This window comes from Chrysemys picta, chromosome 20 (assembly GCF_011386835.1).
Source record: "Chrysemys picta bellii isolate R12L10 chromosome 20, ASM1138683v2, whole genome shotgun sequence".
Taxonomy (NCBI): domain Eukaryota; kingdom Metazoa; phylum Chordata; order Testudines; family Emydidae; genus Chrysemys; species Chrysemys picta.
The window spans coordinates 5,748,682-5,760,770 of NC_088810.1; the positions used below are offsets into that span (position 1 = coordinate 5,748,682).

The 12,089-nt window shown below is 52.5% G+C and overlaps 1 long non-coding RNA gene across 1 annotated transcript in view; it reads right to left on the minus strand.

Moving 5' to 3' along the window:
• LOC135976848 (uncharacterized) overlaps positions 1 to 12,089 on the minus strand; it is a 1,653,704-nt gene that overhangs the window by 293,922 nt on the left and 1,347,693 nt on the right. The gene's annotated exons all lie outside the window — the stretch shown is intronic.

Here is a 12,089-nt window from a genome sequence, read left to right on the forward strand (position 1 = left end):
GAAGAGACAGAGCCCACTCCCACCCAACACAAGCTCTGGAAGACGACGTGTCCCTTGTCATTTGTGTGCCTGAGTTGGCATGAGGAGCATGTTCTGTCATTCAGGGATCTGAACAGATGCATATTGTTCCTCAACTGGGTTGCTGACTTGTTCTGAAGATCAGGAAGAACAATCCAAAGCCCTTATCTGCTCTTATCAGCAGGAGATGTCTGGCTGCCAGAGATGAACAAGAGGAGACGTTCTTGATGGCTGGTTTCTTGGAAGAATTCTTGCATCAGTGAAGATGGCAGGGAGATGTCACCTCACAGAGGGATTTGCCTCCGGTGACAAGTTAAATGTCCCATGAGGGAAAGTCAAAGCGGAGCCTCACAAGCTCTTTGTTGCTCTTAGGTTGTTTCCTGATTGTGACAAGTGGACCGAGAGGGACCCAACAGGAAGAGTCTTTGTCTTTCCAGACAGGTGTGTGAGGTCAGGCAGCGTGATCCCCAGCTGGTGTGAATCAGCTACAGCTCCATTGGAGTCATTGGGGCCCAATCCCCAGCTCATCTACATGGGCTGTCACACTGGTGGAGTCAATGGGGCCAGATCCCCAGTTCATGTAAATTGCCCATTGCTCCACTGGACTCAATGGGACAGATCCCAGCTTGGGTAGATGGCCATACCTCTTGTGAAGTCAGCAGAGCTAGGCTGATCCTTCCAGGCTATGATCTAGCCCTGAGCCGGTTGTTATTATCGGAATACCAGTAATCTAGAGGACCAACCAAGTTCCTGGAGTCAGGAGACCTGGGTTTAATTTCTAGCTCAGGTTCTGATCCGCTGGATGATCTGGGGCAAGCCAGCTTCTCTCTTTCACCTTCTGCCCTCTGTCTGTTTTGCCGTATCAGATGGCAAGCTTTTTGTGGCAGGGACAGTCTCTCGCTTTGTGTCTGTGTAACCCAGACACCTCCTAGGTGTGGTGCTCTGTCCTCTCTAGTGGCACCAAGACCAGTTAGAGATTAATGAGTCTGCTCTACAGCCTTAGCTAAGAGCCATGTGGTGTAGAGGCTCATGCATTTAGCTCTAGAGGTCCCAGGTTTGATCCCATCTACCAACGACTGTAGTCTGTCGGCGTTACGTCTGCGCAGTGCTCAGCACAATGGGCCCAGATCTCAGCTGGGGCAGGGCCTGTCTCTCGCTGTGTGTCTGTGCAGTGCCCGGCAGAATGGGACATTGATCTCAGTTGGGGTCTCTAGGTGCTAGGTTAACATAAATTATAACAAATGCTACATCACTGAAGTCAGTGAGAGATCAATACCTGTGAAATCCTGACCTAAACTGGGACAGGTACAACCAGTCAGACAAAATCAGTGGCCAAGTTGGGAAAGCGTTGGCATGTATCTTCCATGCCAGACGGATGGACTTTGTAACAGTCTGAAAGGCTATTAAAGAGGATGGGAGTCAGGACTCCGCAGTTCTCTCAACCCTGCCATAATTCTGCTGGGCACTGCACAAACACTGCGTGAGAGACAACCCCTGCTGCCAAAGGGTTTACAATGTACATGGCCAAGGGAAGGATTATTATCCCCAGTTTGCAGAATGGGGGAAACTGAGGCTCAGAGCGAGGCAGTGACTTGCCAAGGTTGCACAGGGAGTCTGTGGGAGAGATGGGAATGAAACCCAAATCTCAAGTCTGGTGATTCTGCCTTATCTACAGCCTCCTAATATCAGAGCCCAGAGAAGTTGATTCTCAGTGACACGAACCACTGAAAGTGATTGCATTTTACAGTCACTTTAAATGTCCCCTTTACACTGGCAGAGAGGTCAAGGGGCCTTAGTATATCTGAGGCTCTACTACGTAACAGTGGGTTGGTAGCACCACTCTAGTTAAGATTGAGATGTGGTTTGGGTTCCACACGCCAAGGGATGGCTGACATGGACTCTCTCTGACACAACACCATCTCTGAAGAGCCAGTACCCACCCCCCTCCCCACACAAGCTCTGGAAGGCGACGTGTCCCTTGTCCTTTATGTGCCCGAGTTGGCATGGGGAGCATGTTCTGTCATTCAGGGCTCTGAACAGATGCGTACTGTTCCTCAACTGGGCTGCTGAATTGCCCTTATCTGCTCTTATCAGCACGAGGCGGATGGCTGCCAGAGATGAACAAGAGGAGGTGTTCTCATGGCTGGTTTCTAGGAGTGCTCTTGCATCAGGGGTGATGGCAGAGAGATGTCCCATCACAGAGGGATTTGCCTCCAGTGACAAGTTAAATGTGCTGTGAATCAAAGTCAAAGAGGAGCCTCACAAGCTCTTTGTTGTTCTGTGGTTGTGACATGAGGGTAGTGACAGACACACTAGGTAGGTGTGCGAGGTAATTCAGGGTGAAATGCTCAGCTGCTCTGTCAGGGCCACGTCTACAGCTGGTGTGAATGGACCATAGCTGCATTGGAGTCAATGGGGCCAGACCCCCCAGCTGGTGTGAATGGACCAGAGCTGAATTGGAGTCAATGGGGCCAGACCCCCAGGTAGTGTAAATAGGTGTAGCTCCATTGAGTCCAAACCGTCTGAGAGCGCTGTTACAGGGGAGTTTGCGGTCTGTGTCAATCTGCTTATCTAGAATCTGTACTTAGGACAGAGCTGCTCCCTGGGAACTGGGCACTTGTGTTTGAGATGACTGAGATTACTGATAGAGGGGTTTGTCTGTGTGCTGTTTGTGGCCATCTCTGTTCCGGTGCTGGTGTATACTGTGTAATATACACGTGGCACTATGAAGATACCCAGACTCTGGACCACTGATTTCTTCCCCAATGAGAAGCTGACCTGTGAGCTCATTTCCCCTCTTTGTCCATCTGGGTGTGTCTACACTGCAGTTGGGAGGCGTGATTGGAGCACAAGGAGGCATACCTTTGCTAGCTTTAATCTATAATAGCACAGATACGGTAGTGTGGGCTAGCAACCCAAGTGAGTACCCAGGCTTGCTGGTGACCTTCAAGCTGCCAGAGTCCTCCAAGAAGATGATAGAGGGTGGGTATTTATTATATGCATTAAGGTAATGCCTACAGGCCCCTACTTGAAATCCCATTGACTCCAAGAGAATTATGGCTGATTTACACCAGCTGGGGATCTGGTCCTTTGACTCCAATGAAGATAGGGACCATTTACACCAGGTGGGGATCTGGACTCATCATCATTTTCAGCAACTGCTGGAAACCTACAGATAATCGTGAGAAAATCTAATACCTCCCAAGGAGCATAAGAATCGTCACTCCAGATAAAACCAATGAGTTAATCTGCCCTGATATCCATCCCCTCCTCCCTGAGCTGGAACAGAGCAATAGGCCCTTCAAGTCTGGTATCCTGTCGCCGAAAGTGGTCAGGATTCCACTGGTGCCTCATCTGTACCATAGACAGACTTAATATCACCTCCCTGCTACTGTAGCTGCTAAACTCTGGCGAGAGACCCTCGGAGCAAGATGCTCACATGGATAAGTGACTCTCCATTGTTATTCTGCAAGAAAAATGCCATGTGATATTCCCACGCTAAGGTACAATGCAGGTTTACTCTGATAGCAAAGTGTCAGCCAAGGCATCCTTGACTGCAAAATATTTCCTGAGTTTCTGGAACAGTTGCTGAGGGCAATGCATTCTGGGTGATTTCAGAAGGCTTTTTTGTGTAGTTGCAGGAAAACTCCCATAACCCCTGGAGCCTACTGCTTGTTCACTTCGTGATGTAGCTTGCAGCAGCACTGCCTTATGGGTGATACCTGAAAGCCTCTCATAGCAGTCTTCACAGCTGCCCTGGAGGAGTGTGGGAGAGGAACTCAACCTGCCATAAACCCTGGGAGATGTTCATAAGCCCCCTGGAGCAGGTGATATTTCCAGACTGCCTTCACAACATGGTAACAGCTCAGCAAATATGCCTTGCTTAGCAAACTTTTAACCAGACATGAAACCAGGTTGACCTGATGTGTGTGCATCTACATGACATCCAGAGGGAATCTCTGATACTTAAACACTTTTGTTGTTATTACCTGCTATATTGCCACTGAAGTTCCCAGAGTTCTGCAAAAAATAAGACAGAAGGGGAGGCATTTGTTATTTGTATTATGGTAACACATAAAGACCCCTACTTGAGAGCCCATTGACTCAACAGAATTACACTGATTGACACCAGCTGTGCTTCTGGCCCCATCCACATTCTCATCCACTCCTCATCCTCAGCAAAACTCATACATCCCAGGGCTGCCTAATTCCTGGCACCAAGCCCGATTGCTGAAATTCTGGGAGGCAGGAGGGACAGTTTCGTAGCTGGCTTTGGCAGCAAAGGAGTGGGCAGTTAATGGGCAGTGAGGCAGTGCTTGATAGTGGAAAGATAACTGCTGATACTCACCGATCCTGCCCCATTTGGGTATTTCTGCAACAGGGGAAAGACAAGATAGGTGCTGATAATATTCATTTTCATCAGTCCACGAAGATATCAGGAAGTTTTTCTTAATGTCCAACCTATTTCTCCCTTGCTGCAATTTAAGCCCATTGCTTCTTGTCCTAAGGAACTTAGGAACATAAGAATTGCCACACCAGATCAGACCTACAGGACAATCTGCCCTGGTATCCCTCCTGCCTCTCACACAGCAATGGGGCCATAGTCTGGTATCCTGTCTCCTGCAGTGGCCATCCGCAGCAGTTCTAGGAGAAAGGGCACAAAGCTCCCCCTAGTGGACAAAGTTGGAACATCATGGGGGGAGGTTTTCTCCTAACTCCCTTTATGGAAGGGGACTGTTGTCTAGGGTTACCATATCTAACAAATAAAAAAAGAGGACCATCCACGGCCCCTGGCCCCGCCCATTTCCCCACCCCGCCCAACTCCGCCCCTTCCCCGCCCTAACTCCGCCCCCTCCTCCCTCCCACTCCCAGCCACGCGGAAAGGGCTGCCCGAGCGCTACCGGCTTCACGGTTTGCCGGGCAGCCCCCAGACCCTGCGCCCCCGGCCGGCGCTTCCTACTAACACTCAGTGGGGTGTTTTGGCTGCTAGCTCCCAGTACCAAAAGGAAGGGGGGGGGGGGGTCGATGGGAAATCAGGACCCTGAGACTGACAGTTCCCAGGAACAATGGGGAGAGGCCAATGCTCCAGGTCAGCCTGATGGACAAGGCGGGCAGGCTCATCAGGGAGTCAGGAGGCCAGGGGGGTCCCGTCCTCCGTGTGAGCTGGGTCAGACAGAGTGGGGCCGAGCTAAGGAGAGAGCAGGGTGTGAAGCGGAGTTGGGGAGCAGAACCGGGCCGGCCAGAGGGGCCAGACAAGCAGCCCAGGGAGCAGGTCAGAGCTGGGAGCAGAGTCACAGCAGCAGCCCACAGAGCAGACCTGTGCTGGGGGCAGAGCTGCAGCAACCAGAGCCAGAGAGGCCAGAGAAGCAGCCCAGGGAGCTGAAGGCAGAGCAGCAGCACCAGCCGTGCTGAGGCCGTGTGGAGCCAGAGCTGAGGCAGAGCGGTGGAGCTGGGGCTGGTGCTGGGGCTGGAGCAGTCCAGAGCTGGGTGTGGTGAGCAGCTGGGTAGAGCCAGGGGGACCTGGGCAGTGGGCCCAGCACAGGGAGAAAACCTCAGCCAAGAGGCTGTGCAGGCCAGACTTGGAGGCGGATCGTAACCCTGACGGGGCAGGGGCGATGCTAGGAAGAAGGGTACTGCCACCAGTCGGAGGGCGTGTGGCCACCACCAGAGCAAGTGTCCGACCCGCAGCATCCCTGCAGCACAGCCAGGGCCTGGGCAGGGCCCTGGGACGTGTGAGGAACAGACTGAACGTCCCTGACATCTCAGAGACGCTGGTTGTGATGTCCCCGTGCCACGGAGCGGGGTGACGGATTTTCCTTTCACCTTTCCCGTTTTTTCCTTATTTTTTAAAATTGATTGTTTGCTGTTTAATAAATTATATTTGCTTTGAACTGTATGAAATGATCAGTGTGTCAGGGAAGTGTCCAGTGCAGAGAGAGCCCCCCGGAGTGGGGACACCCCAGTCCCTGCCCTAAGTGACCACGACAAGGAATCCTGGGCCCAGCCTGGTCGGGGTTTACGAGGACTCTGCCAGACAGGAGAGTGGAAGGGAAATCCTCAAGGGCAGAGAGGTCTCTGGGTAAAGGGCATGGGAGCGAGGACTCAGATCCTTCCGCTCGCTCGTTTCACCGGGGTAGTGTATAAGCCAGGAAAGTTCCCCACAGTAGTGGGACCATTCCCAAGCTTACATTTAGTTAGAGGTTGATCTTACCCTTGAGCAGGAGGGTTTCGATCCCTTCCCAAACTCTTCATTATTTCTCAGACGTCCTCGTTATCCGAACGCTGGATGTTCTTAGTTCCTCTCTGCAGCCTGCGCCAGTGAGCCTCCCAGCTAGGGTTGCCAACCCCCCAGGATTGTCCGGGAGTCTCCAGGAATTAAAGAGTCATCGTTAATTAATGATTGTGTCATGTGATGAAACCTCCAGGAATACGTCCCAACAAAATTAGCAACTACTCCCAGCCTGGGCCGACAGATGTGGGCTTGCGGCCTCGCACTACTGTTCTAGGAATAGCTGTGTGCGGATCTGGAGGGAGCTCAGGCTCCGAACCCCACCCCTCTCGCCAGCCTTCAGAGACCAAACTCCAGCCGGCACTGCAGTTTCAGAGCTTTGTTTACACGGCTAGTTTCAGACTGCCAGCCCTGCACCCCCAAGTCTGCTGATCCTGGCTTGGAGCTTCGCTTCCACGGGCTGTGTAGAGTAACTTAGGGCCCAGATCCTCAAAGGTAGCTAGGTCTGGGTGTTGGGAGTCCAGGCCCCATTTTCCAAAGTGCATTAGGCACTTAAGAGCCTGCCTGTTACTGAGCCAAAGGCTATTAGGCTCCTAGAGGGGCAGAGGGGCCAGGTGCCCCATGACAGAAGGTGGCTGTATATGAGCTTCCTAAAATGGAGGTACCCAAAATCACTCGTGTTTGGAAATTTCTGACCTGTTTCTTAGTTATACAAAGGCCACTTAAAAAAACTCTAGCAGGGTAAATAGACCTTGATGTGGGTGTAAATCACAGTTACAAGGAGCGTCACTGACAATCAGTGCTGTAGGCTGCCCTCTTTATTGCCTTCCTACAAAACAGTTTGAATTATACCCCTAACACCCAACGCTGTCTGTCATGTGCTCTCAGCCTATGCCTTCAAAGGAATTAAAGGCTGAATTTGTCCCATAGCATCCAATGCTGCATCATTACAGCTAGGCCTGCTGATAGCAATTCCAGGCCCCAGGGCAAAACAGTCAATGGGCGCTCTTCCGACACAGCCAGGGCTTCCACATGCCCACCCAGCTGCCTTCACTGCCGCCGGTACCACCCCACACACACCTAGGAGCCCTTTGGCCCACCTGAGCAATTTAACAAACCCGGTGCTCCCGGCCAGTGCCGTTGGTACAGTGGCAGTGGTTGGGGGCTCACAGGCCCTTTTAAATCGCCTGGGCCCCTGGGCAATTGCCCCCTCCCCCCACCCCCTATCGGAAGGCCTGCTTAGAGCAGAAAACTGAATCGGCAACCCTGAGCCCTGCAGATGAATATTGCCTCCTAATGGGCGCTGTAATTATTGCAGTCTCTGTGTATAGGAACAACCACAAGGAAGACTTCTGCTTCAAAGGGTTCTCTAGAGTGTCTCTAATCCAGTGGCTCTGAACCTTTCCAGACAACTGTATCTCTTCCAGGAGTCTGATTTGTCTTGCCTACCCCAAGTTTCATCTAACTCAAAAACGACTTGCATACAAAATCAGACATAAAACTACAATAGTGTCCCATCACACTAGTACTGAAAAATTGCTGACTTTCTCATTTTTACCATATAATTATAAAATAAATCATTTGGAATATAAATATTGTACTTACATTTCAGTGTACAGAATAAACTAGTCATTGTCTGTATGAAATTTTAATTTGTACTGACTTTGCTAGTGCTTTTTGTGTAGCCTGTTGTAAAACCAGGCAAATATCTAGATGAGTTGATGTACCACCTGGAAGATCTCTGTGTACCCCCAGGGGTACCCATACCCTGGTTGAGAACCACTGCTCTAATCACCGTTCACACAGCCTGACTCTCTGACCCCCTCTGGTGGATGGACCACATAGTGCTTATGAGTCTGCTTTGAGCTAACAGACCTGCTGGGTTCTTTATCCCGTGCAGTAGAGACTCATGCTTTTATATGCTCGGGTACCTTGTAATGGGACATCCTTGGATGGGTCATTATCAGTGGGGATTAGATTAACAAAATATATTGCATCAATCTGAAATGAAAACACATTTAAATGGAATTCAAGTTGAATTCATCTGGCAGCTAATTACAATTCTCTGAAGACGTTGGTGGCTGTAAAGTATACTGCCTGAGCTAAAAGAGTCGTAGCTGTTAAATAAAAGTCAGTAACCACCTAATAAATGTCTATGTTGCCCTGTCTCTTGGAGGCACAAATTCACACCTCATAAGTGTCATGTGAATCACATCTACATTTTCTTAGATTTTCTGGCAAAAAAATTTTCCCAGACACTCCTCACCCCAATCACCTCTCAATTGGACACAGACCCACCTCTTGGGGAAGGCTGCAGAGAAAGATTCTTGTGGGAGAAGAGTTCCCTGTACCGGGAATGGGCTCCCCAAGGGGAAGTAGAACTGTGTGGAATCAGGAGGCAGATGGTGGTGCCCCAGAAGTATTGCTGCAGGTTATTGTACCTGGCCCACGATGTCCCTCTCTCAGGACACCAGGGGATTCAGCGCCCCAGGCAGCAGCCGCTGCAGAACTTTTACTGGCCAGGAGTCTGTGACGCAGTCCAGCAGTACTGCAGGTCCTGAGACCATTGCCAGAGGATGGAGAGGGCCTGGGATAAGGGTGAAGCTCCCTTGAGACCTCTGCCCATCATAGAGGAACCTTTCCAGAAGGTGGCTATGGACATAGTGGGGCCCCTCAGCAAGGCGACCTGGTCGGGGAAGAAATACATCCTGGTGGTGATGGATTTCGCCACCCGCTACCCAGAGGCCGTGGCTCTGTCCTACTGAGGCAGACACCGTGACAGACGCGCTGCTGATCATTCTCAGCAGAGTGGGGGTCCCCAGTGAGGTCCTCACAGACCAGGGGTCCAATTTCATGTCAGCCCTGCTCTGGGGCTTGAGGGAGAAATGTGGGGTCTGGCCCACCTGGGCCTCTGCATATCACCCTCAGTCCAACAGGCTAGTGGAGAGATTTGATGGGATCCTGAGGATGATGCTGAGGACTTTTATGAATCAGCATCTGCAGGACTAGGACAAGTACCTGCCTCACCTGTGGTATGGGGAAGTGCCCCAGGAATCCACAGGGTTCTTCCCTTTCAAGCTGCTGTATGGGAGGAGAGTGAGGGGACCCATGGACCTGGAAAGGGAAGGTTGGGAGGAGAAGGGGGAAGACCCCCTGGTGGATCTCTTCCCTGAGGTGGGAGCCCATCAGGTGTCCCCTGTTCAGAGTCACTGGGAAAACAGCCCAGAGCCTTGAGAGAGAGGTCCAGGACATGCTGGCTTTAGAGGTGATCCAGCTGTTCAGCACCCCATGGGCCTCACCCATGGGGCTGGTCCCCAAGAAAGATGGGTCAATCTGGTTCTGTGGGGACTATTAGAAGCTTAATGCCATCACCATGTCTGATGCCTACCCCATGCCTAGGCCTGGGGAGATTCTAGACCAGCTGTGGGGGGCTCATTACCTCTCTACTATGGATCTCACCAAGGGCGACTGGCAGGTGCCTTTGGATCCAAATGCCAGGTTGAAATCTGCCTTCATCACCCCTTTGGGGCTCTTTGAGTTCCTGGTCCTGCCTTTCGACCTCAAGGGGGCGTCGGCCACCTCCCAGCGCCAGGTGGATCGGTTACTGAGGGGGATGGATAACTTGGCCCTGGCATACATTGACGATATCTGTGTCTTTAGCCAGACCTGTGAGGAACACGTGTCCCAGGTGAAGACAGTGCTGGGCTGCCTCAAGGAGGCAGGACTGCTGGTAAAAGCTGGAAGTGTAAGGTGGGGATGGCAGAGGTGTCGTACCTGGGACACAAGGTGGGGAGCAGCTGCCCAAGCCCAGAGCCGGCCAAGGTGGAGATGATCAGAGATTGGCCCATTCCCCAGACTAAGAAGCAGGTCCAGGCCTTTATCAGGATGGCGAGGTACTACCAGGGCTTTGTACCCCACTTTAGCTGCCCCCATCACTGAGCTATGTGAGAAGGAGAAGTCAGATGAGGTGGTCTGGACCGAGCAGTGCCAGAGGGCTCTCTGTGCGCTGAAGGAGGCTCTAATCCAGGGCCTGATAAATCTGATAAACCCAGACTTTGCCAAGACCTTTACAGTGTTCACCGACGTCTCAGACACAGGGCTGGGAGTGGTGCTGATGCAGGCCGATGCTAAAGGGGAGAGACACCCCATCGGGTACCTGAGCAAGAAGCTGCTGCCCCAGGAGCAGAATTATGCAGCCATAGAGAAGAAATGCCTGGCCATGGGCCAAGCCCTGAAAAAGCTCCGGCCGTATCTATTTGGGTGGCGCTTTACTGTGTACACTGACCACTCTCCTCTGACGTGGCTGCATCAAATGAAAGGGGCTGATGCCGAGTTGCTGGTGACAGAGACACCTGGTCAGAGGGTGGCCAAGGTCAAGATGGGGGCTCTTAACCAAGAGAGCCCGAATCAAAGCCCTCCAAACTGGAGCGCTGGGAGAAGACCCGATCCCACTTTGAACCCCAGGGGTTTTAGGTTGGCAAAGGGGCTCAGGCCGCACAAATCTTCCCACATGTGGCCTGCGAGTGCCATCGAGCACACCTGACCCAAGGAAGGGCATGAAACTGGAAGGGCTTGGTGTAACTCCCACCAAGGAATGGGAGAGATGCTGGAGCATCCATGGGAACGTTGGTGGGTTCAAACTTCCCCAGGTAACCGGCTAAAATGACCACGCTCAGTTCAGTCTCGAAGGGGGGAGAGATGTGATGAAGTGGGAATGGTCTTAATGTTTTCTCTGAATACTGTGTGGGTGCCTCAGTTTCCTCTGTGCATTTCTTAAGTATCTAGGTGGTAGGATAAGGTGTGTGATTGTTGCAGATTCCTAGAGAGCAGGTGTGATGCTGTCTGCTCAGAGAATGACTGACACCCTGTCTCCTGGCGACTGATGGCCTGGGCCCCTCCCCTGCAAGGTGCCAACTAAAGATGTTGGAGAACAAAGAGATCAGGTGGCCTCCTTGCCCGGGAAAGAGACAAAGGACAGAGGAGGGACTGGAGGGGGTGTCGGTTGGTAGCTGGCTGGGGAGACGGGGGGAGGCCCAGAACCGGGGCCTGGGCTCCCCACTCCGCAAGATGGACCTGGCTGAGGGGTCCTGTTCTCTGTACCTACAAGCTCTGTCTTAGACCCTGTTCCTGTTATCTAATAAACCTGTTTTACTGGCTGGCTGAGAGTCATGGTGAATTGCAGGAAGTGGGAGGGTGCAGGGCCCTGACTCCCCCACACTCCATAACATCAACAACCCCAGTCACTCCTCACTGAGACACAGACCCCCCCAGCCATCCCCACCCCAATCACCCCTCACTGAGACACAGACCCCCCCAGCCACCCCCACCCCAATCACCCCTCACTGAAACACAGACCCCCCCAACCACCCCCACCCCAATCACCCCTCACTGAGACACCGACCCCCCTCAGCCACTGACCCCAATCACCCCTCAGTGAGACACAGATCCCCCCAGCAACCCCACCCCAATCACCCCTCACTGAGACACAGACCCCCCCAGCCACCCCCACTCCAATCTCCCTTCACAGAGACACAGACACCCCCAGCCACTGCTCACCCCAATCACCCCTCACTGAGACACAGACCCCTCTGTCACCACTCACTTAGACAAAGACCCCCACAACCACCCCCACCCCAATCACCCCTCACTGAGAAACAGACTCCCTAGAATCCCCCTCCCCCGTCACCACCCACCTCAAACATCTCTCACTGAGATACAGATCCCCGCAATCACCAAACACTCCAATCACCCCTCATTGAGACACAGACCCCCCCAGCCACCCCCACCCCAATCACCCCTCACTGAGAAACAGACCACTCCAGCCACCTCCCATCCGATCACC